The sequence below is a fragment of the Anas acuta genome, chromosome 1 (assembly GCF_963932015.1).
Source record: "Anas acuta chromosome 1, bAnaAcu1.1, whole genome shotgun sequence".
In the NCBI taxonomy this organism is placed as follows: Eukaryota; Metazoa; Chordata; class Aves; order Anseriformes; family Anatidae; genus Anas; species Anas acuta.
The window spans coordinates 165,081,124-165,096,012 of record NC_088979.1 but is presented as its reverse complement, the minus strand read 5'-3'; positions in this window follow the sequence as shown (position 1 = coordinate 165,096,012).

Here is a 14,889-nt window from a genome sequence, read left to right as displayed (position 1 = left end):
GTCTATTTGTCTACTTGGCGGTGTAAACATAGCTTTCTAAGTAACGGAGGTGGCAACAGAAAGTGAAAGAAGAAAGAGTGATGGATGTGCCCAACATCCACAACGCAAGCCACAAAACAAGCAGAAGATAAGGGGTCCTGTCCTTCGCCACACCATTAGGGTTTTTTAAAGCACGTTCCAGTGAAATCTCAGGCCCCAAAAGCGGATGTCTCTGTGGCAAAATAAATAAATAAAAACATAAAAATCCCGTCTGCAAGACCAAGAGGACTTATGCAGAGAAGTTAGGGGTACTCTATTCCCCAGCATGTTGAATTTGGGGAGGTGGGACTTCTTACAACATGCAACTTGCGATAGCTAGAAACTGGGAAAAAGAAAAAAGAAAAAAAAAAGAATCCAAGCAAAAGGTTGCACAGCACAGTCTGTGTGACAATTAGGGAGAAATATAATGATGTAATGTGATTTTTCTAACATATAACATACGGCCCTCAGATTTTAAGAACATACTAGTTGATAACTTTTTGTTCTTTTTTTTTTTTTTTCCTGGGGTGTCCTATGTTTGGTAACATGAAGAAACACAGAAGGCGTTTAATAAAAGTGAACAATTGTTCGGTGTTTATTGCAACACTGATTACATTTCATGCAGACATTCCCTTTGTGCAATCAGAAGGAGTGGCAGCCAGCTGTAAACAAGTGACACGGGAAGGGGCAGATTCACAAGACGAAGGCTGGCCTCCTCCTCCTGCAGCCTGCCACCTCGAGACATGCTGAGGTGAGACCCAGTGGCCCCTCCAGAGGACCGATACACATAAAAAAAATAAGATGTGCAGAAGCCAGAAGTGTTAAACTAGACAACATCAGCGCCAAGGAGTGGGGACAGATCTAAGCTCCCAAAAGTGATTCAAACTTACCTCTAGTCTAGAGGGAAACTCCTTTTCATCCAAAACTCACAGCTGAGTATTGCCTTGGTATTGGACTGGAAGCCAGACAGATATTTTTGGGGTGTTGTTGGGATTCAAATCACCTGAGAATGCATTAGATACCGGTGCAGATTTTCCTCATGAACTTGTATCATTTTTCAAAATATTACATCTTGAATTTTTTTTCAAAAAGCTTTAAAACATGTCTGTATGAAACGTGCAGCTGTGGTTATTGAATGCACAGTCTTTTCCAAACTGGAAAAGCTTTGGTAAGAGACACAGGAAAAACTGCCCTATAGCACAGCAGCTAGGGCAAGCCTCCTGAGGATAGTGATTTGAGGTCAAATCACTGGCCCAAATCAGAGGAAGAAGAGTTTGAACTGTCTCCCCGAGATGTTAGTTGAGTATCCTGCTCACGGAGCTATTAAATATCAGGGAATCTGATCTCTCCCTTGAGTACACAGACCTTATCAGCTGTGCTCACTTTTGAGTCCTTCCCCCTGCAGCTTGCATCACTGCCTTGCATGTTTGCTGTAGGGAGAGGCTCCGAGCAGCGGCCACCTCCAGGCAGAGACCATGAGGACACTTGGGGACAGAGCATGGGCATGGGTTTGTACCTGGGGGGCCTGAAGCTGTTGTAGAGGGCTGTCAGTATTTCTCTAACAGCCTGTTGCAACAAATGGTTTTGGCACTCGCATCCAGGCCCAGTTCTCCTAAGCACAGTGTGCATCCTATGTGCTTGCGTATTCAGGCTACAGATAAACTAAAGCTACACTGGTTAAGTTATGGGAAATGTGTAGGTTGTGGAGCTTGGTCTGCTCAGTTCTGATCAAGAGCTTTGTGACAGGGGGTCCATTTAGCATTTAACCTGCTTTCAGTCCCTTTTATACTAACAGAAATATGCAAAGACCCTTAGTAAGGACCTGGATGTAAGGACCTACTTGAATACCCGCTTGAACACCCCGTCAGAGTACTAGGCACCTACCAAAGGCTCAGTTTTACAGTATTTGGGTCCTGCTCAGCACCGCAGACATGTGCCACAGGAAAGGCCATGACCTTCTGACCATAGCTGTTCACTCCTGGTCATGGCTGATTTCAGGTCAGCTCACCCCAACAGTTTTGCACAGTACTCACTGCCCAAGGTTACCCTCCCCTGAAATCTGTTGGCAGTGCTCCTGGTGTGAGCACTGAGTTACAACAAGGGGATGGTACAAGTGCTCCTCTTCTGCTTCTGCCTGCGGTAGCTGGCTTAGTTACAATCACCATGGAAGTTATCATCAGCCGCTGAAAATGAGAACACCCTCACTGAACTATTTACAGAACAAAAAGCCCAAGGTTCCCCAAGTGCCACAAAGAGATGCCTTTTCCTCAGTACTGTTTCAAACCGCGATGAAATTCTGTGCGGAAGTACGAGATTTACAGGTACACAATGAAAAGAGCAAATCCTGAATATTCCTCTTAAAACACTGGATTGCAAGAAGCAATTTTTTCGACTCTTACAGAACGACAATTCCAAATTATATGGCTAGCCAATGAAGGATATGATACAAAGCTGTTGTTATTTCTTCTGGGTAGTGTTTACTTTTTGAGGAACTACTTGCTTTCTAAAGGAAAGTACAGCATCCCAGAAAGCAAGCTGTGGTTTATAAACAGGGCCACAGACAGCATAGAAAGTTCTGCTGAACTATCACGTGGCAAATCATACAAATCCCTGCGTAGAGCTGAATGAACACCTCTCACAGATTTCTGTTGTGCACTTGCTTCTCCTTTTGTGAAATGAGAGCAAATTTTCCCTTAGGGGACATATTTGCAGGCAGGGGTAGCAGCAAGCTAAAGAAATAGAGTGTTGATAACCTTTGAGGTACTGTAATAAAAGACAAAGAGAAATGACATGGTTTGGAAAAAATCAAATGCGATTATACACTTTTTGACATAATAAAACTTCAGCACCTTTCATTTCTCAATATTTTTAACTCTCTGGGGATTAAATCGTGACTCTTGTCTTACATTATAGGGATTGCTCATAGATACAGAAGATATAAACCAAAAGTAACAGCAAAGGAGCCCTAGAGAGAGCTGAAGAAAATAGGGATAGAGTGTGGACTGATAAACTGGGTAAAAAAAGGAAAGGGTTAATATGTATTGAAATCAATGAAGAAATAGATGTACAAGTATCCCACAGGTAGCATAGAAGTTAAAATGTCAAGTACAGTGCACCTGGTCGTTTTTTAGGGACATTGCTGGGGGCTGGAACTTACTGCCTTTTATACATATATATATATATGTATAAATATATATATATAGTGCTTACTGTGAAAAAAAAAAAAGTATCAGAAAAAGAAACCACGAGAGCACCAACTAAAATATTACTGTAGAATGGAACCTTTTACTAAGTTGTATGTGGAAACTGATACATTATTAAATTATTACATTAGAACAAATCTTTTTATAATGCATATCAAGTAGTTAGGTCATAAGAAAAAGAAGACATTAAGTAGAATAAGCTGTATCTCTTGCACTGCCTGTGGTTGGCCTGAACATATCTAACTTTCACACCACAGTAAAACCATATACAGAGGGGTCACTGTTTCTAGCATCATTGGTTACTTCACATGATAAAATGCCATGAAATCTGATAGATATAGTCAATGTTTTGCTGTGGTCTTGCAAAAATGTAAGTCATGTATTGTCTAAAGGCTGCACAACTTTCTCATAGTTGTCTTATACATGAAAGGAGCAAGCTCACTACCTTAAAGGGAGTTATTTGACCTTTGCAGTTTTCCTGGTTTGGAGCTCATTTTGTTGGGTTTTTCTGTTTGTTGGGGTTTTCCGTTTTGTTGCTGTTTTAATTTTTATTTTATTTTATTTTCACTGTAGCAGTGCGTACTAGCCACTGCCAGAACTCTGTTACTGCTAAAAATGCCCACGGTAGCACCACCGGCAGGGACAAGATACATATTCAGTCCCAGAACTTGGCAGGAGATGGTTTTCCTGTGCCAGGAACAGTTCTGATCCATATGAAGAAAATAGCATCCCAAACAGAGAGGAGAAGGCAATATCCCGTTCCATGGGCTGTAATCCCTCCCTCCCCACAGATGGAGCAAATCCAAACATTCCATTTAGATTGTCTTTGCTTGCTTTATTTTGACTTTTTACCACTTCAGTATGTCTTTACTAGCATTCATTCTGATTTTTCAATTAAAATTTGAGGTAAATCCAGGATTTTTTTAATTACTTTTGTTTTGTTTTGTTTTGCAATTTTAAAAAGTCAAAATGAAACCCTGACAATTTTAGTCTTTTAGACTTTTTGTCCCACGCTCTTTTTTAAGCAGTTGAAACCTTTGCCAAGGCTAACCCTTTTGGATGAGTAATTTCATTCTCAATGAATTGATGATTCCCAGCTTAATCTCTGACCTTGCCCTTTAAAAAAAGGTTCTCAGTAGCCCTAGTCAGAGTGTGATGTGGCACATGAGACAGAGTTCCTTCCTTCCTTGCAACTTGATTACTCAGAAGATGGTGAGAAGATGTAAGCACAGACACAAAAACAGACCACTTGCTTTTTGCATTATATTTTTCCAAAACTGTATTTTCAGCAACACAGACAACATTTTTGCCTGAAGACTTGACATCACAAAGCAGCGCAGAATACAGGTTAAAAGTATTGCAGCTACCCAACTTCAGTCAGCAAAAAGCTCAAGGCCTTATATAACTGAGTGCCTCAAAATTATAATTTGAAACACAACAATTCATGTGGCTGGCATTCAAAGACTGATCACTCACATACCTAAAGCTCTCGGAAGAATATCAAAATAGAGATATGAACTAGCTCCATGATGTTTAAATAAGTGTGTAAAAAAAGGTGGGAATTTAAATTTATTTTTTTTTAGTGAACATCTTCTGTCTTCACTCTTGCACTGCCTCCTCTGTAGCTTTGACCTGGGGCTGGAGCTGAGAGGGAGGAAGAGGGAAGGGAAGAGCATTCAGCTGAAAATCTGAAAATCTGAAAATCTGAAAATCAATATTGCAGAATCTGATGTAGTACCTTGCTGCTTGCTGGGTCCCAGACCTGGGATGCTCTGAAGAGGCTGACACAGCTTGTCCAGTCCTCAAGCCACTACTCCCTGCTGCTCTTCCAGATGTGCACCAGCGATGCTGCTGGGGAGGCCTGAAGTTTATCAAGCATGACTACATTACCCTAGTGCCCAAGTGTCTTTTTTTCTTGATTCTGCTGGTCAGGGGCAAGGGCTTGACAAGGAGTGGATGGATCCTGTGGATTAACAACTGTTTGTGCAGATGGTGTTAATGGCAGGGACTTGATTTTTTCACCATGGGTCCTTTTTAAGGGTCGAAGGCTGCTGGAAGAGAATGCTACCTGATTAAGCAGGGAAGAGCATCTTTGCCAACAGGCTGGCCAACCTGGAAAAGATGGCTTGAAACAAGAAATGATGCAGAAGAGAAATGACAACCCACAGCTGAGTGAGGATGTGGTGGGCCAGGTCAGCAAGCAAAGGTGGACAAGAGATCTGGAGACCAGCAGTACAGCACTGAAGGGTGTACACATAGCAAATAGGGAAATGCCAAGAAAACATCACTATGGGGGAAGTTTTTCCTGGGAAATCAGCACAACTGGGTGCTTCTCAGCACCCTGTCTGCTAACACATGCAGCACAGCAAGGAAAGAGGAGGAATTAGAGGTCTGTTTGCTGTTCCTACAGTCTTCCTGGGATCACAGAGAAGTGGTGAGATAGCCCATACAACTGGAGTGCCATGGTGGATCCAGGCTCATTGGGAAGGACAGACCAGGTATCCTTCAAGGCGGGGAAGGAGAGGAGCAGCGGGAACGCATGGAGCTCGGCCTAGGGAGAGCTGATGAGCCAGGTGGAAACTCATGGGTTAGGACTTCAGGGCAGGCCAACAGGGGCAGTGTTATGGGTCTTGGCTATAGACCAGCTGAGGGAGAAGTAGCTGAGGCACCTTCGTCAGACAAGAGGAAGAAACCTCACATTTGCAGGCCCCTGTCTTCAAGGGGGACTTCAACCGCCACGATATCTGCTAGAGAGACAACACATCAGGGCACAAACAGTCCAGGGGAGATTTACAGAGTGCATCAGTTGTTACTCCCTGACAAAAATGATCAAAGGACTGATGATGAGAAGCTCAGTGCTTGACCTCATACTGATAAACAAGGAAGAACTGTTCAGGGGTGTGCAGACTGAGGGCAGCCTTCACTGTAGTGACTGTGAGATGGTGGAGTTCACGGTCCTGAGAGGATGAAGCAATGCAAAATCAGGATCACAACGCTGGACTGCAGGGCAGCAGACTTGGGCCTGCTCAGGGACCTGCTTGGAGGAATCCTATAAGAGATGGACCTGGAGAAAATAGGGTCCAGGAGAGTTCACTGAGTTTCAGGGATCACCTTCTCCAAGCTCAAAGACCATCCTTCCTGATTTGCAGAAGGTCCAAGGTGCTCAGTACCTTCAGTTTTAGCAGGTAAGATTTGCCTCTAGGAACTGCAGGTGCCTGAGACCATGGGGAAAGCTATGAACAGCTGATGGAGATGGTAAAAAAGACAGACCAGCCTCTTCTAGATAGTGTCCAGTGAGCAGAAAGGGGGCAGTGGGCACCAACTGAAATAGGGGAAATTTCATTTAAACATTTGAAGAAGCTTCTTCACTCTGACGGTGATCACAACCTTGAAAAGGTTGCCCAGAGGGATTGTGGAGTCTCTGTCACTGGAGATCTTCAAACCCCAATTGGACACAGCCCTCAGCAACCTTTTCTAGCTGTTCCAGCTTTGAGGAACCTCTCCAAAGGTCTCTCAAAGACTCAACTATTCTGTGACATTTACATATAAGCTTTGTTGGCATTTGATGTTTGGGGAGGCAAGATTAAAAAGTTATGAAAAATATCTCAGCTAATTTTCTCTCAATGAAAAAATTACCATTAATTTAAAACTCCTGAATCAGTAGCATAACATGTATAACATACACAGTGCTGGCACATCCGTCTGGCTAATTCCAAAAAGTTCATGTAGAAGGCAGATCAAAATTGTTCTCTGTGATTTGCAAGGCAAATTTGCATGGGGAAAAAAAACCTTCATATTTGGGGAACCGAAAGTTTGCTGTGTTCTCTGCCATTTATTCGTGGTCTTTGTGTGCATGTGTGTGTATTTTGTTGTTGTTTTTTATAAAGCCGTGCCGGCTTCTAGTTATAAATATGGCATTTTAATGTTCTGCAGAACAGATTGCTTCTACATCATTTAGTCTTATAACCTCTATGGATTTCATATCAAATCTGTAGCCTAATTTTGGCAACTTTCTTATGAAATATAACAGTATTAAAAACTGAGCGTATTGATGAAATTGCTTTGGAGTTAGGAGTATTCTTTTTTGTGTGTGTGTGATTTTTTTTTTGTTGCCATATGTTGCTGATTTTACTTTTTATCATTCTCTGTCTTCCACTACCATAATCAGATCTGCCATTCTCAACAACTCCAGTATTGCTGCATTAGCTGGAAAAAGATGAAGGGCAAAAGTGGGGCAGTTGCACGGGATAGCATAGCAGAGGAGAGGAAGTTTGACAAAAGGTATGGGATTTGCTACCCGGAGTAACCAAAGCCTTTAAAAATAAGGGGTGAAATTAATCCCACCTAACTTCAGATGTTCTCAGCTTCAGTGTCACAGCTTCCTGGGCTTGTCCTAGTAGCGGACAAAGATAAGCTCTGGTACAGTGCAGTTCGCCTGACCTGTTTTAATTCTCTGTTTGAAGGTGGGATGGCTCGTGTCCTAGAAATGCCTCTTTGTGTCTACTGACAATGCATAGAAGACTGGCTGGCTCAAGTGTAAATGTGTACATTCACTGATTCTACCTAAATTCCCTGGCACTGCTTTGAACTCCTAAAGTGAAGAAAAGGAAGCCAAACAGCAGAAACAGGCTGGGGCAGCTTGCACTTGCCACAGCTCGTGCCTGCAAAGTGGTGCCACAGAGCACCTGGAACAGAGTTATTTCAAATCACCTAGCATTTGTATTTCACATGTTATTTTCGAGTGCTGTTTTGCCTTAATGTTTTCCACAGTGCTGTCTGGGTCTGAAAAGCAGACAGTATACGTGGCAACTGGTTGTTCAGCTTGGGTTTGGAGCTGTAAGGGTGACATCTCCTCCCAGGGACATCTGGATGCCCTCCTGGATGCCCTCAGTGGCCCCCTGTGTCCCTTCCATCCTTTCAGGCCAAGATTCCTGAAAGGTCTAGGTGTAGCCTGTAGCTGCTACAATGAGTATGTGTCCCTGGGGTAAGCAAATCTGCAGTGAGCTAAGAATACCTGGCCGCAGTAAAGCGTGGAGGATTCATCCAAACATGATGCCATACTGGTGAACAGGCATCTGATCCAACAGTGCTATGCAGAGAGGAAAGACAGAACACAGTTTTGTTAATCTACATATGCATGTGTTACTTAAACTTCCTGAAAATAAATCACTTCGGAGTGGCTTTTTTTCCAACTCCAGAGGAATATTTAATAGTGGGTAAAATATCAAGGAACTCAGAATAAGTGGTGAAATGTGGCTGTCTGCAAATCCCCAAAGAGATTCTGAAGGAAACTTTCCCTTTGTGTCAAAAGCCCAAGTTCCAATTCTCTGATTAGTTCTTAATAGCTGATCAGCCAGTCATGAATTCACTGCTAATGCACAATGAAAAATAATACAATTTCAGAATAAATAATTTATAAGCACTGGCAATACAGATGTAGTTAAAATGTTTCCTACCTTCAATTTAGGAAAGGACAGGCATAATGAAATTTGTTCTATAGCTGTGAGGTGTCCTCTATAAATGCAGGATTATATAAATGAATTTTATGACAAGTCTTTAGTAAATTCCAGAATTCTAGAGAACCTTTGTTAGTTTCCAATCTATCAATCTGCTTAGGAAATAAATTGTATTCGGGATCTCTTGTGATTTCTCTAACCAGTCTTACTTTTAGGCTAGCCTATTGTTGGTAATTTATCTGTAACTATCCAAGTAGTGGCATTTCATACATCAATATATTGGATTCTATCAAATAATAACACAAGCATTTAATGATATAACTACTACATTTTATCATGTTACCCAACAATATTTTTTTTCCTTACCTTGTTTCCCATTAGATATTTAGCCATCGATATTGCAGTATTTTAAAGACCTTACACATTACAGAACAGTTTACAACATCAAAGTGGAATTATTTGTATGAGAGTTGTGATGCTACAATAATTAAATCATTAGTAAATAGGCTATAAATTCACGGGGAAGTACTGCTCCAAATATTTATAAATGCTCAAAGCCCTAGTTCACTCTGAGTGGTACAACATTAGTTGCTGTAGTCCTGCTCTGCAAATGTGCTTTCTTGACATTCAGTGAACTGGAGGAATCGTGCTTCGTTAAACCGAGTCTGCTATTTCGTACTCCAAAAATATCCAAACCTACAGCCATTCCTCCTGAATCCCAGGAGGCAGGCAGGCGGTAGGCAGCCACCTGGACGCTTTTCAGTCTCCCAGGATCTCATTAGCTGCTGAGCGCATCGGCCGCGTTGATCAGTTCCTTTTGCCCGTGTTCCTGCTCCCAAATAACCGGCCTGGCCACAGCCCTGTTGGCACCCTGATTGGGACCAAAATGGGTGATTTTGACTGTTGGCCCTCCAGACTTTGGCCTGGCCCCTGGTTTTGGTCTTGCCTTGCCCTCCGGCCTGCTGTGGCACCAGCTGCATGGCCCAGAGCCTCCTCAAGTCTCCCTCCCAGGCAGCCAGCCTGGTTCTGCACTGCAGCTCCGTCCAGGCTCCTCACCGAGCTGCAAACACGGGTTTAGCCTTCAGCTCCTGTGATCAATAACTGTGATCATTACTTGTTAGTCAAGGTCAGACTGCCTCATTACTGCTACATGCATTTTCAGTCCTACAGATGAACCCAAAACATCTGCCAGGCTGGGAAGGCAGGTGCAATGAAGTGCAGCTTCAAGGACTGGAGGGCTCACTGAGCAAAGTTGTGTGGTTTTATAAAACATGAAAACAATGACTATTTTCTATTTTAATCTCCTTTCTAGTCCTTTTTATTTTTTTATTTTTTCTTTTTTTCCTGGCTGTGTCATATTTTGTGGGGGAAGCCAGGCCCCTCCTCACAGAAATGCTTACTTCTTTGTAGGACATTAATTGTATTCTCCTGAGGGTTTCAGGCCATCGAGAAAGCTGCTAAGGGCTAACACGGTCAGGTAACACAACCACCACCTCACAGCATGCGTTCTTGGCAGCATGCAGGGAACGTAATATTTAAAAGAAATTCTTCCAGAGGAAAGCCCCAGTCCTTCCAAAGCCTCCAAAGGTTGTTAAACAATGCCACAAATGTTTAAACATTGGAGGCTACTTAGACTCAGACTTAACTAAGATGGGGAACGGCTTCTAACAAAATAAAAATGCATTTGGCCTCCTGAATTTTAGCTCGATGCCTGCAGCTAACTTACAACTCACATTATCTGTGTTCTTTACTCTCAGTAGTTTACTTACCACCATGTATTTTTTTTTCCTTCAGAGTGTTCTGGAAAAATTTGTGAAGTGCTGGCAATGATATATGACCGTGGGCCTGATCTTCTGCGTACATTACTCAGCAAAATAAAATAAATTTTAAATTAAAAACATAGAGCTGGCTCCTGGACTGTAAAATGTTGTTAACTCATTGCTTTAGGCTAGGTGAAGTACTGTCAAGGTTGGCTGAAGGGGTGGGATGGGTGTCTGTACACTCCAGGGAATCAGTGAATACAGAAGGCATTGAAAGTCCCTTTGTATGAGGATTAAAAATCCTTCCAGCTCCCAGGAGTTGGGGAACTCAGGGGGGAACTAAAGGTAACACTTTTCCACTTTTGACCTCCCTGACACGGGCACACACATGGCACAGGGCAGCAATCATTTTTTAAGGGAACTTTGCATTTTCTTTGGCAGAAGCTTAGGGCAATCAGGAGGCAGAGCATGCATCAGCAAAGGATAGAGTTACACATCTTTGCCTTTGTCCTTAGATCCACTTCTGCAGAGATCCAAACCGAACAGCTCATCATCTTTCAGTGACACCTGGAATTGTTCCCTGCTTTGATTTTTCATCTGGTTAGTATGCAGTTTCCCCATCAGTGGCACTTCCGTATGCAGCCTCTGTTTAATGGGATTAGTGCCATGGAACAGTATAATTGAAGGTTTTTTCTTCCTTAATATGAGCATGTGTATTTTATCTGCTTCATCTGCATTAGTCATGTTTGCTGGGAGTATGCAACCATTAAGTGGGTCACTTGGAGCAGAAATGCCCTGCTCCTTACTAAGTAATGGCATGCCATCAGCCACACGCTCACAGCCCTCCCCTGTTGTTCCCACATTGGCTGTGCTTTTGCCTTCATGGGTAGGAGATCACAACTGCTGCTCTGCTCCAATGTTTCTGTCTACCAGGAGACCTTATATATAACCCTGCATTACACCTTATTTTAACAAATTGTTTCCCTCCTGTTGGAAATAAAAATTCCTACTTGAAGCCCCGTTAACTGACACTGCTCCTGCTTCTGCTTCCTCCTACTTTCCACAGGAGCCTGGTGTGCTTCAGGAGTTCCTCAGCTAGAGAAGTAGCTACTAATGGCCACGGTAATTTTAGGTTTGCAGGCTGTGGATCCCTTTCTTAACTTAATGAGAATGACATGCTTTTAGAGCACTTTTCAGAGCTCTACAGCTTGCATTTAATCTGTCCTTTACATTCAGAATATCCATGAAAAACATGTTCCATTAAAAATACGTGGCATTTTGCAGATCCCATAAATTAAACATACAGTGGTGAGAAGCACACATGAGGACAAACTCTATTTTAAGGTATCTCCAGTAAAACCCTAAAGATATTTTGGATAGAAATAATAATGTTATAAGGGTTTTCTGAAGGGAAAGAATGAGGCAGCTGGGGAAATGAAACTACTTTCTTGATCTTGGTCTTCCTTTGCCCTATCATTCCTTATTGTGCACTTAAACAACAGCAGACACTCTTGGTGCAGCTTTTTCTGTCCTCATAGAGAAAGAATGTGCGAAGTAGGAGGTCCCCTATTAAGCACAGTTCATTAAGACAGCCTCTAGCCCAGAGCCTTCAGCAGAGAAAGACCACAGAGCACCAGCCTGAGCATCTAGAAAGGATTGTCTGGGTTTCAGCCCAAACTGACTTTACATGAAAAATGAAGTCAGCAAATGAACCTGGAGAGTAGGATTTTTTGCCTGCTCATGATTTCCCTGGTGCCCTGCTAGCATTGCAAAGGCCCTGACCAGGTAGCAGTGCTCAGCCTGGAAGTGTGAACGGTGAAAGTGTGGTCACCTCTCTCTGATGACTTGCATAGCTCATGAATAAAGTAATGCTCGGAATACGGATGGTCTCAGGTCCCTAAGGGTAATGAACTTCGTGGAACTTCAAAGGAGAAGTACAGGTTGCAGGAAGACTGGGGAAATTCAGGCAGGGTTTTAATGGCCAGACAGGTGCCTGCAGTCACAGTATCATCAAACATAATTCCATTAATTAAAGGATGGTCAGGCCTTAATGAGGCCTTACAAGCAGAAAAACCTTTTTATTTTATTTTTTGCTCAACACATGGTGTGAAAAGGATCAAAAAGAGACAAAAATACTATGGGTAAGAAATTCTCCTCTGACTTCATCAATGCACTCATTAGCACCCTTTCAATTATTAATTGTTCTGGTTGCTGCAGTTATTACTGATCCATATTAATCCTCCAAAGAACAGGAGATGACAATACTGGGTCATGATGACCTTGTCTTTCCATATGTTATAGCTGGTCAGGAATTTTCCAGTGAAACAGCAGTTCATTACAAAATATAAAATCCCCCAAATCTTTTATTTCTTCCTTCCTCTCTTCCTTCATCTTTTCCCTTTCTTTTTCTTTCCTTTTCTTTTTTTTTTTTAAATTTTTTTAAACTCTTCATTTTTCATTATTTCTGTTGAGACTGTCTTTTTGGATTTAACATGTCATTGCAACATCTACATGGAGGGTTTGCCCTGAGGATAAACAGGTCCTCTTCCTGGTAATTCCAATGAATTGAAAGACAGAAGAATAAGGAACACCTAGAAGAGAGTGCATTTTAGGCCAACCCAACTTCAAGACTAATTTTGCCTACATTTCTCTGACAATGAAAATAGTTCCCATTTTTGTAAGAAATTAAAAATTCATGTGATAAGAAAGACATTTCATGTTTTTCTTCAATGGGACCTAAAAAAGATCAGCAGCAGTCTTTTGTAGGTTCCAGAGGAACAAAAACTTTGTTCTTCCTTGTGTGAGAAGCAACAGTCAAGAACACAACTAACTTGCCAGTGTTAGAGGTAGAAGTGAAATGAGACATGAAGGTGCTAGGAAAAGAAGGGGAAAGGGAATAGAATGAGGGAAAAGTAGAAGAAAAGCCAGAAAAAAAAAAAAAAAAAGACTGAAAATAAAAAGAGAAAACTGACTGAAAGATGTCAGGCATTGTCATCACAATTATTATTACTACTACTATTATTATTATTGTTATTTTTGTTGTTTTTTTCTTCTTCCTTAGTAATAACGGTGCTACCAACAGTATGAGGAGGTAGGACAAAAGGCCTGCCTGGAGAAGTCTCTAAAGGACTGAAGTCTGTCTGTCCAACAGTTATCCTTTCCAATTTTGGGGTAAGATGTGCCACATTTTCTATTCAAAGATCGGGGGAGAATTAAAATTTGTGCAGTGACTTGGAGGCAGATGTTATCTGAATGAAACAGAACTACAGCTGATCAAATAAATCCCACTCCAATTCGCTTTTTATACCTGCCGAAAAACTCTCAGGATTAGTAATTTCCACAGATATTCCAAATAAAAGGGAGGACATTCCCTTTCCTTCTGTTAAATAAACCTCTCCACGAACTTATAACTCCTCTAAAACTACCCCATGGCTTATAGCTTTGGAGGGCCATCAAGCTGAATTACAGCTACTCCCAAACATTGTGATAAGCAAAAAATTGTGATCCTGTGTTAAGCAGAGTAAAATTTGTCTTCTTAGAGGTTATAGCTGGCTACGGATCAGAGGCATTACAAAAACAACAACAAAAAATACTCGTTAACCTGCTGCTGAACCAAAATAAATTAGGCCCAATGCTGTTAGTATATGATATACCACCTAGTATATGAGGTCCCTCGAGCTGCTGGGCTTTGCTGCAGCAGGTACTCTCTGAGGGGTGAGCTGCTCAAGGTGTTTACTCCTCCTGGGGCAGGCGGGATCCTCAGCTGGAGATGTTTTGTCTGTGTTCCCAGCTCAGCATCCTCACAGGGATGCTCTCATCCCCAAAACGTCCCGCCCCAGGCAACACGGCTCTTTGTGAGACAGCGTTCATGGCCTCCAGACTCCCTCAGCCCACAGCCATAGGGAAGTCAGAGGGTGGCTCTGCAGTGAATCCCCTCCCAGGCACATCAGGGGGACAGCGAGAAGATGGAGCTCAAGGCAAAGACAGAACTTGCTTTTTGCTTTTTCGGAGAGCAGGGAAGGATGAGTAGCCCTCACTTTGAATTTAGATACTATTCAGAATGTATTTTTAATTTAATTCAGTTTAAGCTCTGTTTAGAAAGTGAGGTTCCTAAATTCCTGAAATAATTCAGATTTGAATTAAATAGCCACTGACAGGAACAGGGGTGGTAGGAAGAAAATATGGTACCTGTTTCTGCTCAAAGGAGCATCCTTTCATGGAAAGGATAAAGGAGTCAGAATTCCCCTACAAACACAATTGAACTCATGGTAGCATAGGAGAACTGAAGAAAAGAAAACAAAACAAAAAAAAAACAATAAGGATTTGCAATAGAATATGTAAGAAAAACCTTTAGTAACTGAAACACAATGTGTGCTTAGTCCTTAAAGTCAGGATATCATCACACTGCGCAGGTCCTTCCTTTGAACTTTCACAGGACACTGCCTTTGCTAT